The following is a 17,045-nucleotide window of genomic DNA, read 5'->3' on the forward strand; positions in this document are numbered from 1 at the left end:
ATTATTAACCTTCATAGAGCTGAGGGGAAATAGTTTTCGTCACATTTTCATTTCTTATTTCCAGTTTCTTTGGAATAGATTTTGCTCTTCGTGAGTCAGAGAATCCTCTGATATACAAATTCTAACCTTTTTAGCCTCTTTAAAGGCACGTTGAGAAAGCAAAGCCTTTAATCCTCCTTTCAGTGACAAAAATCCATCCTTACACACAACAAAAATATGAACTTCAATTTATTTTGCATTAAAGGATTCGATCCTATTTAGATAGATCCAATTTCAGATAAAATTATCAAATTTTTCAGAAAAAATAAAATATTAAAACAACACAAGAACCGTATTTACATTTGGTTGTATTTCTGTGTAGGCACAAGAAAATTGGGACTTCAAAATGACAAGTTATGAAGCTTACAGTAAGCACAGGTATGGTAGATAGTAAGAACAAGGGAGAAATGCTGAGAACAAACTGAGTTAATCTTACACAACATGAGTATATACCCCTCAATCCTGCTGACTGAAAAACTGGGGAGAACATGCAATTACACGAGACACATTCCACCAGTTTTCAAGCCATGGCATCTTCGCTCGCCACATTGCTTCTGAAAAATATCTGTTGTCTTAAGCGTCACTGTGAAAATAGTTGCAACCTCACAGAGTCCCTAAAAGGGCTGGAGACACCAAGAACCCCTGAGCCACGCTGTGAAAACAGACATCCTTCCTGACTGTCATGAGAAGCTTCGGGACGCAGTGCTGCGCTGGTCTCGAGGTGGAATCCAGCACAAGAAGAAAGAAAACTAAAGCGTCGGAAAGTTGAGCTATCTTATGTCCTTCAGGGCTTCTGACCAGGTGAGGAGGCTTGATGCTTTGAGCAGCAGTCGCATAAACATCCACACACCGTGCACCTTCCCTGGCAGCTTCAGGCTTCCCAAACAGAAAAGGCCTCCAGGGACACACAGGCACTGTCCTCGCTGCTCTGCAGCCTTCTACCATGCTCCGGGATGTGCTCAAAGTGCATGTCAGCCGCACACATGTACACACCATTCTGAGGACGGGCCATAAACATTTCAACGATACTGGCTGGGTAATGGGGACATTTTGGCTCCAGACTGTGCTGAACTTTGCCCATTCCAGAAATAACCGTAAGACATTCCCAAGGCACTGAGTGATGCGAACCACATTTATCCACTTACCACGGACGAAAATATGAGTGCGAAGCAGAACCTCAGCCGCTTCCCAGCTAGGAAGGAGGCCGTGAGCTGAGCTCATGACACAGCACTCGCCTCTCCTGCTCGGAAACTGCTGCGGTCAGGACGGAATCTTTCCACTGTGACGGCAACTTTGTTTAGAGCCAGTATGGGGCACCACTCTGCAGCCGCCCTGAAACACGGAACTGGGGGGCTGCAGATAACACCATCCCCGTGTTTAGGAGTTTGACAAATAGTGATTCATGATAATAACAGGCCTAGTAGTATCAGTGTGTCTGCCTCGCTTGTAAGCCAGCTGGGTTGTCAGACATGAGCGTTTACTCTGCTTGTACTTCTTCAGATTTAGTGCTCTTTGGCCCTGCCGCAAGACAACATCGGGCTCACATTTCACCCGGTATCCACGAACACTACTCCTCTTTCGCTCTTCCTTAGGGAGAGTGGTACTGGACTAGGTAGCTCTGGGCCCCCAGGCCCCTCCTTGCTTGCAGAGCCTGAGTCCTCCGAGGTGCCTGTGTCCAGACCTCCACTCCTCATGCGAACCCCAGGAAGACTGGACATGGGCCCTTTATAAGACTCGGTTTACCTTCCCTACCTCTTTGGAGACTCTGTCTCCAGGCTTCAGGGCATTCCGAGGCCTGGGGGTTAGGACTTCAACATGCACAGTTTGGGGGCATGGTTTCTCCCATAACCCTCCTGCTCCCTTAGGTTTGAGCCAGCCCTCAGCACGTTCCTATCATGCAGTGAGAGGTCAATAAATATTTTTTTGAGAATACAAAAGCTTTATACATGCTGACTTCTGGATCCATCGGCATCACGAAGATGAAAATACTGAAACTTACAGTCCTGCTCTGAAGCAACACAATTCTATGGATTCATAGCAACAATCATTTCATCCCACACAAAGTGCCCCCAAAGTATCAGACCCAATGGTCCAATTCCAAACCTTGTTTTCTGAGTAGCAACTCAAAATAGTTCTGTAACTTTACTTAATGCTTGTACTCTTATCTCAAAGAGAAGAGAACTAAATAAGCTTTTAAAATGCCATTTTCAGAATGAAGTTTGGGAGCAATTCACCACATTATCACTGAGACAAGTTCATTTCAACTGTGCTGTCCATGGACTAGATCCTCCCCTGTAGATAAACCTGCATGTGTGTCTGCAGTACGTGCACAGCAAAGGAAAACGCTTTTTAGATCAAAATTCCCCCACGTGTTACCACACCATTCAATTTCATATGAAAATGAGCTCCTTTAGGGCATCAATGTTTAAAGCAGGAAATTAAGCAAATCTGGGTTGTTAGGGTATTTTCTTCCCTCTCTTCTCTCTAAATGGAAAAGCGGATGCTTCCCAAGGCACAGGGGAAAGTCAGGACATTAATCTGCTCTTCCATGAACTCACGAACGCCCGCACTTGCATCTGGCACGCTGCAGCCTGACTCTGAATGGAAGGGCAGCTGCATACTGCATCTGGAAAACTGTTCATCAAAAGGAAAAGTACTGCAAAATGCAGCCGGCCCCTTGACGGTCCTAGAAAATGCTTGAAAGAGAGACAGAAGGAAGGAAAGAGTGAGGCCACAGAATTGGCCAGAAGCTCCAGAAGTCTGGGACTGGTCTCTGCTGGCCTTAGGCTTAACACCAGGGAGCCGGCTGCCCTCACTGCACGCAGCAGGGACAGAAGGAGCCGGATGCACGGCCTGATCGGGCTCCACTGCTCCTCAGACTCACCCACAATCTCGCCCACCACATGTAGGCAAAAGCACAATTTTAGGAAATCCAAACAACCTGTGAACCCACTGACCTACAGATAACCTATGCGGCAACAATGGAACTTGAAAAAGGATTTCAGTTGAAAAAAAGTACAAGGCAAAAGAAACTTATAAAAAGAGAAAAAAAAGCTCCCCACCTCAGGAACTACACTGATGAAGCCTCAGAGGCTCAGATCCTGCCTTCGAGGGTCGCTCTGGTTTGAAGTCCGGTTGAGGCTTTCCTGCAATGCATTTGTAACTGGAAGGGAGCTCACCTGGGCCCCGGACCAGGATGAGGCCCTCAGTGAGGCGCTGAGCAGCAAATTCAATTCACCATGAAGGGCACCCTGCAGACAGTTGCCCAGGGCTCTGTGCTACAGAAAGGGCCCACCGAGGAGCCTGTGTCCCCGTCCATGCTAAAACATCTTCTCCAAGTACGAAGACAGGGATGGCTCTCATGACGACCTCAGGGGTAAGGACCCCAGCAAGAGGAAGGAACTGAAATGTGCTTCAGAGCTGTCCCAGAACCCACCCTCTGCTCAGTGAGAAAGCCCATGGCCAAAGTGCTGTTCATCTGCCTTCCGTTCAAAACAGAAGGGGCCTGAAAAATCTTGCTTTCATGTTCAAATTGTGGAGACCTAGAAAAACAGGAAAACTTGGACTTTTCTGTTTGTCCCTGGGACAAGAAAACCTTTTGGACAATAATAAATTAGCAAACTTTTATCGAGGTATCAAAAAGCAAGCAAGCAGGGTGGGAATAATGACCTTGAAGAACTAGTAGGAGACATGAGAACTTTTAATGGATGCCTTTTCATGTGAGAAGGATTGGACTGGAAGCAGCAACAGGGAACAGAAAGTCTCCCAATGGAACAATCGCCAGTGGTGTCCACGGGACGGAACACGCCAAAGTGGGTCCCAGGTTGTCCCTGGTGTGGCAGAACCCAACCCCAGGGCCCCCAGTCACCCCCACCCCACTGGGTGCTCAGCTTGGAAGGAATCCAGTGAGGAAGACACATCCAGCCCAGGCCAACCACAGGCCCACCAGGGCTGCAGCGAGGGAAGACAGCAGGGCCCAAATGCTTCCTGCGAAGTCAAGTCCTGAGCTGACCTCCCCGCCATCCCCATCTCAAAGACACTGTGCAGCTCCGACCCACACGGGACCAACCCCAGGGCAGCCCTTCTCTACTCTAAAAGGCACGTAAAGACCATCTTAGCATTTTGGAGTTGCGAAATACAGACCTAACATTTTAAATGAGAAATATGCTCACATTGGATGGAGAAGAAAGGAGAATGTATGCTTGGGCCATGATAAACCAAGCTTTATAGTGTAATCATTGGACATTTTGTGACCAACGGTCTGCCCTGTGACTTAGAACTATGAAATGATTCCCTTAATCCCCCTTAAATTATAAAAATTAACCCAGATGGTTCTCAAGTGGCTTAAAGATACAATAAGACTCACTTCCGTAAACTCCAACCTATCCTGCCAACCATCTTCGTCCATGTGCCAGAGTCCACAGGGCTGGAAGGCCAAGGGCACAGGTGGCAAATTCTCACACTTCACCTGCACCCTGAGCGTGCACCACGTGGTCTTAAATGAGGCGTCCTCCACAGTCGGTTTGCTGTTTCTTTTCCTTTCTTTTGTCTTTTCTGTTTTCCCTCCCTCTCTCTCTAAGTCCCTCCCTTCCTTCTTTCCTCCTTGGGATTGAATCCAAATGCTCCTACCTTTCTCCACCCACAGCATTTAGCATGCACTGTACACCTCCAGCTCTATCTGTCCTATTTTCTTTGAAACCTTTTCAACCTTCCCAAAAATAGATTCATAAAGTCTAAGAACCAATACCTCATCACCACTTTCCAAGCTTCCCTCCTTCATTCGTGCTTCAACTCATCATTTTTTTAACTCGTTAAATCAAAGTCCTAGGGCTGGGGATGCAGCTCAGTGGTACCGTGCTTGCCTGGCATGCACAAAGTTCCAGATTCAGCACCACAAATAAATAATAAATAAGTAGTTTCCAAAATTTCACAGGCCCCCGGTTAGGGATAAATTGCAATTGGAAAGGTAGAAGTCCCTAGGCTTTGTCAAAGACACCTGAGAACTGTGCTGTTATCCTGTCATCTTCTTGGATTAGGACCACACTGCTCCTCCTAACAACCACCACACTTCCAGAGGCAAAATTGAAGACATATGTGCAAAGCAGGGCTTATGCAATCTGACTGCATCTTGTGCTAGCACTCCTCAAGGAGGAGGGTGTTACTTGGACCAGGAAAAGGCGGCCTCCCTGAAGACAGGCAAAGGCCGGGGAGGGTTTTCTATTAAGGTTGAGAATAGGACATTTGGGTGGGACTGGCTGGGTGCTCTGCCCCGGGCTGTGCTGCTAATAAAAGCCAGCGCTGGCTGGGCTGCTGTCTTTCAGTGCCAGAGACCTATGATGTCAGGATTAATTATGCACATAGGGGCTATTTACCGCCTCATAAAGTTGTAGACAAGGAAATTGTTAGTGAAAAAGTGGTTTCCAAAACTTAAATGCAATCACCCATGCGGCAGTTCCCCCAAGAACAACCGAGTCCATCTCCAGGGGGCTTCTCTGGCCAACAGCAAAATTCACCAGAGCAGTACACATCTTCCTGCCCCAGTTCAGTTTTGAGTACTTACGCTACCCGAGCCAGCACTGGGTCAGCCTGGCCAGTGCTCAGCAGATATTCCAGGGCAGAGATGCCTGCTGACCAAAGCCAGGGTGAGGAAGGCGGAGAAGGAAGGGGGAGGCAAGAAACAGAAGGGACCAGGGACAGGATCCACACAGCACTAGTTCTTTTGCCAGGGAGAATCCAAACAGCCCCACAGGAAGCCCAATGCCTCAGCACTTGACTTAGACCAACACCACCAGGCTCCCCCTATGCTAAATGCTACTTGAGGCACAGCACCCAGAACTAGGCCTAGCAGCAATAGGCATTCAAAAAAATACTTGTGGAGTGAAGGGTGAGCAAGGGTGATGCCATTTCTAGTCTCCAGTCAAGGGTAAAGAGATAAACCACTTGAATATCACCCTCCTGGGGGAAGATGCTCGGGCCTTTCCCCACCCAGGGCAGAAGCAGTACTTTGGCAAGAGGTTTAGGATACATTGCTCACCCACCAGAAACACTGTCCCTGGGCTGGGAGGTAGCTCAGTGGCAGAGTGATTGCCCGGCACATGTTAGCCAAGTTCAACAGATTCACGTTTCCTTTACTCAACTAATAACTCACTTTTGAATGTTCTCTCCTTTATGTGCTAAGTTGATTCCTTCCTATTCAGCACCCACTGCTGGGTAAGTCAGAAAACAAGAAAAGGCTCTATTTAAGATAATAGATGATGTCTGAATCTATTCTAAACTTGTGCCCAACATCATATTTGATGATGAAATACTAGAAACATTCTCATTAAATCAGGGGAGAATAAACTATCACCATCAGCAATATCATTACCACGGCCTAGACATTCCAGCCAGCCCAATAAAACATGAAAACAGGAAAGGTACACTACTTGGCAGCATTTCCCAAAGCATGCTCCTTGGAACACTACTTTTCTGGTATGTTAAACAAAGTTTTTGCTGGAAGTCTTCTCCAACCCTTAAAATAGGCCACATTTGCTATGCATCTCCAAGACGGGAAACACTAGCTGGTGTTTCCCGACTTCTCACATACCGAACTGGTCTTTTTCTAGGGAAATTTAAAAGTTTCATGTTCCTTGGAACAATTTTGGAGAAGCTCTTTTTTATCTCCATTTTATACGTCTCCATGTCTATGTTTTCATTTATGTACTCAATCAAATATGACTGTCTTCCATATGCTCAAATATTTATTACAAACAATAGCTTTGGACTCTGAAAAATCTGGGTACAAGTCCTACATCCTTGCTAACTAAAGGGCTGAAAGTTCTGCTGACTTTTTGAGCTTCTGTTTTCTCATCTGTAAAAGTGCAGTAACTACCTTACAAAACATTATAAATATTAGATTGGCTAAGCTATGGAAAGTCACTTACCCTGAGGAATTCTTCCAAGTTCAAATTAAAACAACCATCAGAAACCATTTTGTTATGAAATAATCCAAGCTGAAAAGACAGGCCCTATCTCCTCACAGCTAGCTAAGATGCAAATGGCCACCCCTGACAAAGGAAGAGGTTTGATAGTGTAATACGTGCTTTCACGTCACTCGTATGTTTTGATACAGCAATTTCACTGCTGGGAAACAAAAGTAAGATAAAGATGTCTATCAACACTTTCTTACAGTCGTGAAACATCGAGGATGCGTGGCTGCTTGTGTGACGTGAGTCACATTCCAACCGCACGGGTGTCACTTGCCGGCTGCCCCTGTGTAGCGCATTGTGCTGTGTGTGGTCTTGTTGGGGTGTTGCCTGGACACCCAGACACGGGGGTGAGGATGAGGCCCACACCTAAGGCAAACTCACTGGGTCATGGTCTCCACCCCAGCAACTGACTTGGACAGGGGAGAAGGATTAGTTCATCAACTGTCGATTCTGGGGGCGGGGGATGAAGCTCAGTGGCAGAGCGCGTCCTGCACACGCACAAGGCCCTGCTTCAACCCTCAACACCAAAAATAAAAGCTAGAATACATTCTCTAGCTATTTCCTAATTATGTGCATATGTGTGTGTGTGCGTGTGTGCGTGTGTGTGTGTCATGGATATTTCTTCTAAATCTCAGCAGCAGGCTCTATTTTATGATTATTTTCAAGGAAATGCTTGTTGGTTCTATAAATCATCTCAGTATTGCAAAAGAGCATCATCTATTTCATTGATGCCTGATGTTATCTCCTTCCTTCTTGAATGTAGAAGGCACCTGCCTTGTACCTCTACCCACCCCTGGTGATGGAATTCCTGCACAATGAGTTCTATCTCCCAAGGCGGAGGCCAGAAACACCACCCAGCCTCCGGCTGCGGGATCCCACACACAGCCCTGACTGCTCACCGGGCCCATCCCTGTGAGGCTTGTACTTGAGAGAGAGGGACCTGAGAACCGGACATTATCCGTGCACGTGGAGTCTGCTCTTTCTCCAAGGGATCTCAGGGGCAGGAGTTAGCCAAGGAGGCCTGCGTGGTCAGCTAGGATTGGTGGTGCTGGACAGAGGCAGCTGTTACGTGGCAGACTCCTTGTTCTTCCTCATATCACAGCCTCCAATACCAATTTTTTGGTCCTCTCAAGAAACCAGAGCATCTTTAACTGTCCATTAATAAGTACCTGTTCTGAAGAATCTAGCCAGTGAGGGCTCTGTTGCTTCCAAGTAAGAGCCAGGGCTGGGAGTAGAGCTCATGGGTAAAGCCTAACCATATGTGTACCGGCCCTGCATTCAGTCTCCACCAGGGCCTGAAGTAAAACAGTAACAGCTCAGACCGATACACTGTTTCTGTGGATTGGCTCTCCTGCCCTTGCTCTAGCTTCTGGAATTGAATCCTTAGTTTCTTTGTTATCAAGCTTCCTTAATTTCTGATCATGGTTTCAATGCTATAAATTTCTCTTCAAGTTATGCTCTTGCTGCATGTCGTCAGCTCTCAGTGTTCGTAACTGCCTTAGGATAAACTCTACTTCATAGTTTTGGGGGTGCTCCCAAACATGTTTTTCAAGCTATCCTTTTTGTGTCCAATAAATATCTGAATTTATTGTATTGAGGTGAGAGGACATGATTCATATATCAGCTCTCTGGAACTTATGAGACTGCCCTTTGTGATCTAGAACAGGATTAACTTTTGTGAATGTTTTTAGGGGCTCAAAAATATATTTCTATTCTGTGTTAATTACCAGCGCTCTCCAAAGGGAGTTCAGCTGACACCTCAGTTCACCTCAGGCATGTAGGAATCACTGCTTGAAAATAAAGTGCTCAGCATCTGGGGAAGTAGCTCAGTGGTGCCATGCCTGTCTGGCAACTGCAAGGTCCTGAGTTCAACTTCCAGTACCAGGAAAAATAAAAGTAAAAATAAAGTGCTCTCAATCTCCTCCCAAGCCACCACATCTCTGTCCCTCAGCAGGCTCCTGAGCCTGTATGCTGACCAGAGCCTGAGGGAGCTCGGGGCACTTTGAAGAAACACTGTCTTTCATTCTCACTCCACCGTGTCCCCATGTTCAGACAGAATCAGAGATATAATCTGAGACAGATAAAATTCTGTCACTTTAGAGACAGGTTCCACATCTGTCTGTGCTGAGATTTGCCAACATTCAAAATTGTCTCTATGAGGCCACCCTTCCGCACATCTCCGTGATCGGGCTCTCGGGGGTCCATGCGCGCGCCTTTCTTGCTGCAGACCCAGACTGCATTTGACAGCCCTGTGAGGGCCGTGGGACCCACAAGGAGGCCCCAAGCCCACCGCCCCCCACGCCTGTCTTCGGTCACCTGCAGTCAACCTCCCATCGGAGACATCATTGCCCAGGGAGAAGCAGGGCTCCAAACCGGCCCAGAGAACAGAGCTTTCATTCCACTATTGAAGAGGGCTTCTTTTCCCATTTTTATCTTCTAGGTGCAAACAACAAAGCACATAACTCTTGCTGTCTTACACCCAGAAGTGGGTTCTGTAATTTTCTAAAAGTAGAAAAAGAGAAAGAATTGGGGTCCTCGCTGGCATCACTGCACCGCTAACCAAAGACACCTGAGGTCCCCGCAAGGGCAGGAGGCCATGAACACCCTGGGCTCCTGCCTGCAGAGTGAGTAGGTTTTCTGCTGCTCACAGCCTGAACCATCCCAGTTCACGAATTCCTGGGATCCATTTCACTAAAAATTCAACAAAATACTTTTGATTTTGGATATGGTATCTTTTGCTTATGTAAAGGCCACAATTAAATCCCTCTCCAGCCTTCTCAAAATCTAATGTTTCTCAGACATGCCAGCTTCTCCTCACACGTGCCAGCCTTTACCCCTCCATCACAGTCCTTCTCTTCACTCTGCTGTTCAGAAGTGTTTCGGCTGATGCAATCCTGTCTATCTGTTTTTGTTTTGCTTTGAGGTCTAATTTACAGAGGGGACATGAACATCTGAGGTTCTGGTGTCTGCAGGTGTCCTGGAACGCATCTCCTACGATGCCAGGACATGCAGAAAGTTCTCCAAGTATAGGAAGGTGTTTAACGTCTTCTGCCATACTGCAGCCTTTCACAATTCCCATTTATTAACGACAATGTCGAGCTATACAGATGTCAGGGTTTAATCTTCCAATGACTCTACTTTCCTAGCTTCAAAGAGTGAGGATGTTGCTGACCTCTCCTGCTTTAACAGACTAAAGTGAAGGTTAATAGATTTGCCAAGTTGTTCCTGCTCTGTCGAAAGGACAAAGTGAATTGCAACTAAATACAATGCACATTACCACCAAAAAAAAAAAAAAGAGCGAAATGCAGAACCCTGTAAAATTCTTTACATTTTCAAAGTTTAATTCTTTCCTTATGGTCATATTTAAAGACAGTGTGGACTTGATTAACAAGTAGTTTAAACAGAAGTCTTGAAGGAGACTCTACTGATGCACATGAACGTCTCTGCATTACCGGAGTAACTTCACTCCCTCTACCTCCATCAACTGAAATTCCACCATTAAGTCTAGCTATGAAAGCAAATTGTACTATGTCCTATATATCAGAAAAGTGAATGAAAACTTAAAGCAAAAGTACAAATAATGTAGCCATAAGGATATTCTGAGGGGTACTCCTGACTCCACCAACTCCAATCTTCACTTTGTAGAGACACTGAAGTCCAAACGCCAACCAAACATTGGACTTGAAATAATTTCCTAGTCAGAAGGAGATCAGGGATACATTAGAATAAAGTAAAAAAATAAATAAATAAATAAGGGCCGGGGATTTAGCTCAGTGGTGCCTCCGCCTGCCTTGCAAACACAAGGTCCCGAGTTTGATCTCCGGTACCAAAAAAAGAAAATTCAAGTTTCTTATCCTTTTCACATTACTATGAACCTGCACATTCTGATGTCCAAAATAAGAACAAAATGCCTTCTCTGGCCATGCACCTGTGTTCGTTCCCTTTTTATTAAATCCCTGTGGCCATAAACTGCACAGTTCAACTGCATTTTTGTAACTGATTCACAAATGGAAAAGTTTTTTTTCCTCTCTGAAAGCCTCCAACTGCAAAAAAAGTTTTCCATAGGTAGAAACCACAAAAGCGAAGAGGTTTATTAAACTGTTTAAGTGGAGCTCAGCCACGCTGACCACCTCAGCCTGTGGACAATGCATCCCCTCCCTCCTGCACAAAGCCCCTTCCAGTGGTGGCCAGGGCTGCCTAGACCTGTTCTCCAGATGCAAAATCCTCCCTCCACAGAGCGGGTCACACCTCGCCTCGGGACGTGGCTTCCTTCTCCAGCACCAGAGCAGAGCCCAAATGCCTTCCCTGTCTTCACTGGGAGGAACACGACTCTCCAAAGAGTACGCAGCCCCCGCATCCTCCAGCTCCACCGAGTCCTGTCTGCCCAGCGCCCACTTCATCGTCCCACACTCACTTTGTCCTGAGATGCGGGCTGCAGAACAGCGTTTCTTTTCCTGGGCAGAAACAATGTTTCGGTGCCCCTCCCCCTTTGCTTTTGCTAGAAGCGACAATGGGAAATAACTCGCAGTTTCTCCGACTCCACACATTTTAAGTCCAGAGATGAGCAGAGTATCTGGCTTATCAAGAAGGTCGGGGAAGCGATAGGTCGGGGTGCCTTGAGCCAAGACCTGGACTCTCCTTAGGATGCTGCAACTGAGCGCCCCATCTGCATCCTTGTTTGCAAGAACCAACAGGGGCCAAACACAGGGGACATCGGCCTTTTCCAGAAAATGCACAATCCATACAATTGGAAAAATAAAATCCTGTCCCCGCCTAAATAAGGAAAGCCCTGAGAGATGTTACAAAGGAGCAGATGGGAAAGTTCGACATAGAAAGACTCTGGCGACCAACCTGGAGATGAAAGCCAAGTGACAAAGGCTAGTAATCAAAAGAAGGGAGAAAAAGACTTGAAATAAAGGAAAGCTATTTTACGAAAGATCGGTTTAGGTAAGCGTTATGTGAATGATCTCTTTAAATAGCTATTAGGCTGCAAAGGTGTTTATATATGTAAAATATGCTACTGGAGGAAGTCTGCCGGCAGGCAGCTTCGCCCTCCAAGGGAAAGCCCCACTCCCTAACGCACAAGGCCTACCGCAGAGAAGTCGCCAAACCCAGGGGCTCGGAGCTCTAAAAGGGCCCTTCACGCCTCAGGTGGACTCCGCGTTTCTCCATTTCCCTGACCTTCCGCTTTTTCTTTCCTTAAAAACTTCTTACAGCATTTGCATTTGGTGAGGTCAAAGGTCACTTCCCCTCCGCTCTCTGCCACTGCTCCCCGCTGCGCGTCCGGACCCTTCCTCCAGGCCGGGCCTGCGGGCGGGCGCAGCGGGGTTCGGGGTTCGAGTTCCCCCTTCAGAGGCCCGCGCTTCTCCCCGCGGCAGCAGAACCTGGCCACGACAGGGCAGCGGGGAGAAACCGCTGGCCAAGCCCCGCTAGGAAAGAAGGCAGCAGCGGGACCGGCCCCCTACGCAGGGGGACCGCGGGGCCTCCGAGGCGGGAGGAGCGGCGACACAGGCGCCGGCCCTTCCCGAAGGAAGCCTCGCCGCCCGCCCCTCCTGGCGCTTCAGCCCCCTCCTGGGCCCGCCGCCCTGCTTTCTCCTTGCTGGTCTCCGACTCCTGATCTTACACACCAGCAGCAGCGGGTTGGCTAGGGCTGAAGCAGGCGCCGCGGGTCTCCAGCAGCGGCCGGGAAGGGCTGGGCGCCGGCGGACACCTGGGCTCCAGTCCTCCGCCTGCCTGCGCCTGGGTCACTGCGGCCGGCCGGGCGCACATAGCCCGGTAAAGGCTCAAGGCCCGAACCGGTGGCGGAGTGCACTGAGCTGGGAGGGAGGAGAAGCAGACAGCGGCCAGCCAGGGCGCCCGAGCTTCGCATCCCTTCCACAGCGGCTGAGCCTGCGCTGCCCGCCCGGCCCTCGCGCCCTGGAGGCCTCGCCCGCCGCGCCTCCTCCGACACCCAGAGCCCGCCCGGAAGAGGAAATTCGCGCTTCAAACAAACCCAAGGGGCTGCCTTGCCCACCCGGTGCCTGTTGCCCGGTGCCCATCGGGGCGCACACCTAGGCCCCAGGGCCCACCGCGTGCGCGCCTCCCCGCGGAGCACCCTTTTCCTTCGGATCCGGAGACAAATGGCCTGGCCTCTCCGCCCGCTGCTCCTGCAGGTCCACGGGGCCCACGCCCACCCCGTGGAGCCCACTCCCGCGGGCACACGCGCACCCGCCCTCACCGCCGCGCCCTCCGAGCGCCTGCGGGCCGGACGCCCCCACCGAGCTGCGGGCCAATGCGTCTCCCCCCACCCCCACCCCGTGCTGCGAAGGGAAGGAGTCGGACACCTCTCGTCCGCGCGACCCCGACCGACCGGCGAAATCGCTGCTTCCCCGCCCCCGGCCCTCGCTCGGGGCCGTGCACGCCCACGCCCACGCCCAAGACTGGAGGCAGAGGCGCGGCGGCACACGGGCGTCAACCTGCAGGCTGCAGGCCGTTCTCTTTCTCATGAAGCACAAAACCGGCGAGTTTATAAGAGGCGGCACCTGGAAGGAAAGACCGCGCGTGTGCGTGAAATCTACAGAACGCCTGAAAACTATTGGCCGGAAATAACAGAATACATGTGCATATGTCAGAATGTTAGGACCTCCATGGTTTCATCTTCATAGTCACTGTGCGAGGGGCACTTTTTATCTTTCCCATTTTATAAAGAAGGGAGGGAGGGAGAGAGGCTTAGCGACATTAAATACTCACCGGAAGACTGGGAGCAGGTGCAACTGTCAAACTGAGAACCTGGCCATTCGAGAGCCACACCGCCCTTCACCTGCTGAGGGTCATATGGAGAGCAAGGGAACCACTCCAACGGCAACCTGCATTGTTTGAGGAGCAGAAAAATGAGACAAATCAGTAAATACTTGGGAAATGTCTGCCCGGGGTCCTGGCTTTGTGAGGGGGGTCTTCCGGACTCACTTCCCAGCCCCTTTGCCCCTCCAGCCTGGCCCAAACTCTGCAACACTGACGCTTCTTCCTCAGGTGCCCGCCGTCCCGGATGACCGATTTCAAGAGCCCTGCGTGGCGCGCATGGAGACACATGCACACACATACGAACATGCCTGCACAGAGTCGCGAGGACACGCGTGAGCTTCGTGTGTGATCTGGCACACGAGTGCGACTGCACAAACCCAGCCCCAGGGAGCGCGACGGAGGGGAAAGTGTCAGCTTCGCCCAGGATCCAGGATTCAGCTGCCAGTGGAAAGCCAGGAAGGCCTGGCGTGACCCGCCGAGGGCTGGAGCGGCAGAGTGGAGAGTCCCGCAGGCAAAGTCTCATCCAGCACCGCGTCTCAGCCTGATCCTGAGTCCCCTGGGGAAGGCGTGACCAAGCTGAGGTGCAGGGAGCAAGACCCGGAGGGCGAGGGGTGGAGGAACAGGGAGAGAGTTTAAAACACAATGTCTAGCCCATGTGGCACAGCCCTATCTATAATCCTAGCACTCTGGGAGGCTGAGGCAGGACGACCCAAGTTCAAGCCCAGCCTGGGAAACTGACAGAGCCTGTCTCAGAATTTAAAAAAGGGTTGGGGGGTGGAATGGCACGAGGGCGTAGCTCAGTGTGAAGCTCCCGGGTTCAATCCTCAGCACCACACACAGTCTACCTCTGAAATATTTCAAGACAAAAAGATGAAAAAAGAAGATCTAAAAGAGCCAAGTGCAGCAAAACCTTGATAAACTGTTCCACTTACATTATAGGTATGCTATGAAACTTCCCATTCTAACAAATATAAAAAGATAAAAAATGAAAACGCAACCTCTTCACTTAAAATAGATATATTTCCCTGTGTGTGAATTTCATCTCGATAAAGCTAATTTTCAGAGGTTCTTTTTTTAAATTGGTTGCCATGGAGAATGTCTTATCTCATACAAGGCGAAGCCCAGCTCCTTTGCAGACGCCCTGTGGCAGAGTCAGGCCCAAGGTCTCTGGTTTGGAGTCCAGCAGCCTGGAGGAGCCGAACTCCGGCTGCCTCCGGCCTCCCCTTTGGATCCGGCCCGCCCCAAAACGAACCTCCGAGTCCCCCTTTTGTTTGCAGACTTCCACCAGGACAAGTTCGAGGAGAGGCAAAGTCTCCCCTTACAAAGAGTGAGGCTGAGGCAGGAGGATCGCCAAGAGGCCAGCCTGGGCTCCACAGTGAGTTCAAGACCCTGCCTTAAAAGGGGAGAGATAAGGGAAGCAAATATCATCTTCCTGTCGCCATGGACTCTGGAAGACAAGAGGCTGCTTCCCGCAGGAGACCGCTGCGGTCCAGAGAGAAACCCACCTTCGACTTCCCCGAGACACAGCGATCACTGCAGAACCGCCGGAACCCGAACCGGTGTCTCCGGGTGCTGGGTGCTCGGTCCTTCCTCCCATCGATTGCTTTCTACCAGACCGCAGCTCTAGGCCGAACGCTGGGAGGTGCCGCGCCTCTGCCCCGCCCCGAGGCGAAGGAACTTCGAGGAAGGACCCGGCCCGCGTGCGCCCAGAGCGGCCTGGCGCGGCAGGGAAGGCGGGAGGCGGCGACGCGAGCGCCCGCGCAGCGGTGGCCTCGGCACCGGGAGCCCCGGAGCAGGTGACAGCTACAGCCCGGCCTGCGGCAGCCGCGATTCCCGAGAGCCCGGCGCCACCCAGCGGCAGGCGGGAGAACTGCGGGAGCCGGGTGCGGGAGGCGCGGACGCGGAGACGCAGAACGGGACCGCGAGCTCCGGGGACCTCCAAGGGCGCCGCCGAGCCTTTCCCGGCCCGCTTTTCCACCGCTGGGGGACACCGAGGCCAGGCCGCGGAGCTGCCTCGCCCAGAACCCCGAGCAGAAGCACGCAGGGGCGCTGGGGCGCAGGGCGGGCTGCGGGCAGGTGGAGGGGGCGCGGTGCGGCCCCGCGCTGGGATTCCGGCCCTGCTCCGCGTTTCCGGGAGGCCCCGGGCGGCCTCCAGGTGGACGGCGTGGCTGTGGCTGGCTCCAGCCCCGTCCTCGCCGCAGCGCAACCGTCGGGCCGCGAGGGTGGCAGGAAAGGGAGGGCGCGTCCAGGCCTGCGGCGGGTCCCGGGCAGCGCGTCCATGAGGAGCCCTGGAGAGGGGGCTCGGGGAGCAGAGGAGGGGACGCCCGGCAGGCGCGGACTCCAGCCCGCAGAGCTTGTCAGGCCGGCCCGGGGGATTCGCTGGGGACGAAAAGCTGAAAGGCCGAGGGCTCCGGGTCCCGCGGCGTCTGGGCTGGAGGTGCGGAGAGGCGCAGGCGCCCTTCAGCCAGCTCCTCGCCCGGCCTTTTGCCTGGCCCCATCCTCTGGGGGCTGAGCCTTCTGCACCGCCCCGCTGCCTACGGGTGACCCCAGTAGATTTCTTCCCAAGCCCCAGGTGAAAACCTGTCAAACTGGAGAGAAAGTCTTGAGGGCGGCCGTGAGGGAGCGACACCCCTCACTCCGGCCTCTGGAGATCCAGGCCCTACAAAGCTCTCAGGGAGGGAGACGTCCCCCTACTCCGCCCCAAACAAGGGCGGCCTGGAGTTGGAGGCTGCCCCGGGTCCAGTCAGTCGGGGACAGGGTGGTGCGAACCTGCAGGGCAGTCGGCCCAGGTGAGGGACCAAGCTTGTCTAGGGCGCAGGGGGTTTCATGGCCTCCTCTCTGGCCCCATCCTGCCAGGCAAGCAAGCCTGGGCTTCCCGCTTTGGCTTCTGGCTTCCGGAAGGAGCCTCACCCCCCCCCCACCCCCGCCGCAGTCCTGGGACAGAGAATCAGGCTGCAGACCCAGGCCGGACAAGGCCCGGCTGCAGGCCGGGGGCTGGGACGGAGAAGCCCCCGTGGGCAGCGCCCCGGAGGCGGAGTCTGGGAGCCCCAGGTTCCCAGTCGGCCCCTGGGCGCCGAGCACGTTTTATTTATCCCCACAGAGGATGCTGGAGGACAAAAGAAGTATTTGGACGTCAGAGCTGATTTATATTTTTGGAAGCGCAGCGCTTCCTTTTCTGAAGAGAAGTGAGCGTGGCCCTCATCCTGAGCGCGACGGGGAGACTGGGCCGGGTTTGATGCGCCAGGAAGTTGGTCCATC

The 17,045-nt window shown here is 51.6% G+C and overlaps 1 long non-coding RNA gene across 1 annotated transcript in view; it reads right to left on the bottom strand.

Moving 5' to 3' along the window:
• Window positions 1-15,608, bottom strand: part of LOC147826154 (uncharacterized) — a 28,747-nt gene extending 13,139 nt beyond the window's left edge. Inside the window, exons 1-2 of the long non-coding RNA XR_015439273.1 lie at window positions 15,293-15,608; window positions 13,737-13,852 (exon numbers count right to left, since the gene is read on the bottom strand). This is a non-coding gene — a long non-coding RNA (uncharacterized LOC147826154). The remainder of the gene's footprint in view (window positions 1-13,736; window positions 13,853-15,292) is intronic.
• Window positions 15,609-17,045: the final 1,437 nt, after the last annotated feature.

The sequence above is a fragment of the Heterocephalus glaber genome, unplaced genomic scaffold (assembly GCF_053883595.1).
Source record: "Heterocephalus glaber isolate CG9 unplaced genomic scaffold, H.glaber_assembly_v1.0 deba00001472, whole genome shotgun sequence".
In the NCBI taxonomy this organism is placed as follows: Eukaryota; Metazoa; Chordata; class Mammalia; order Rodentia; family Bathyergidae; genus Heterocephalus; species Heterocephalus glaber.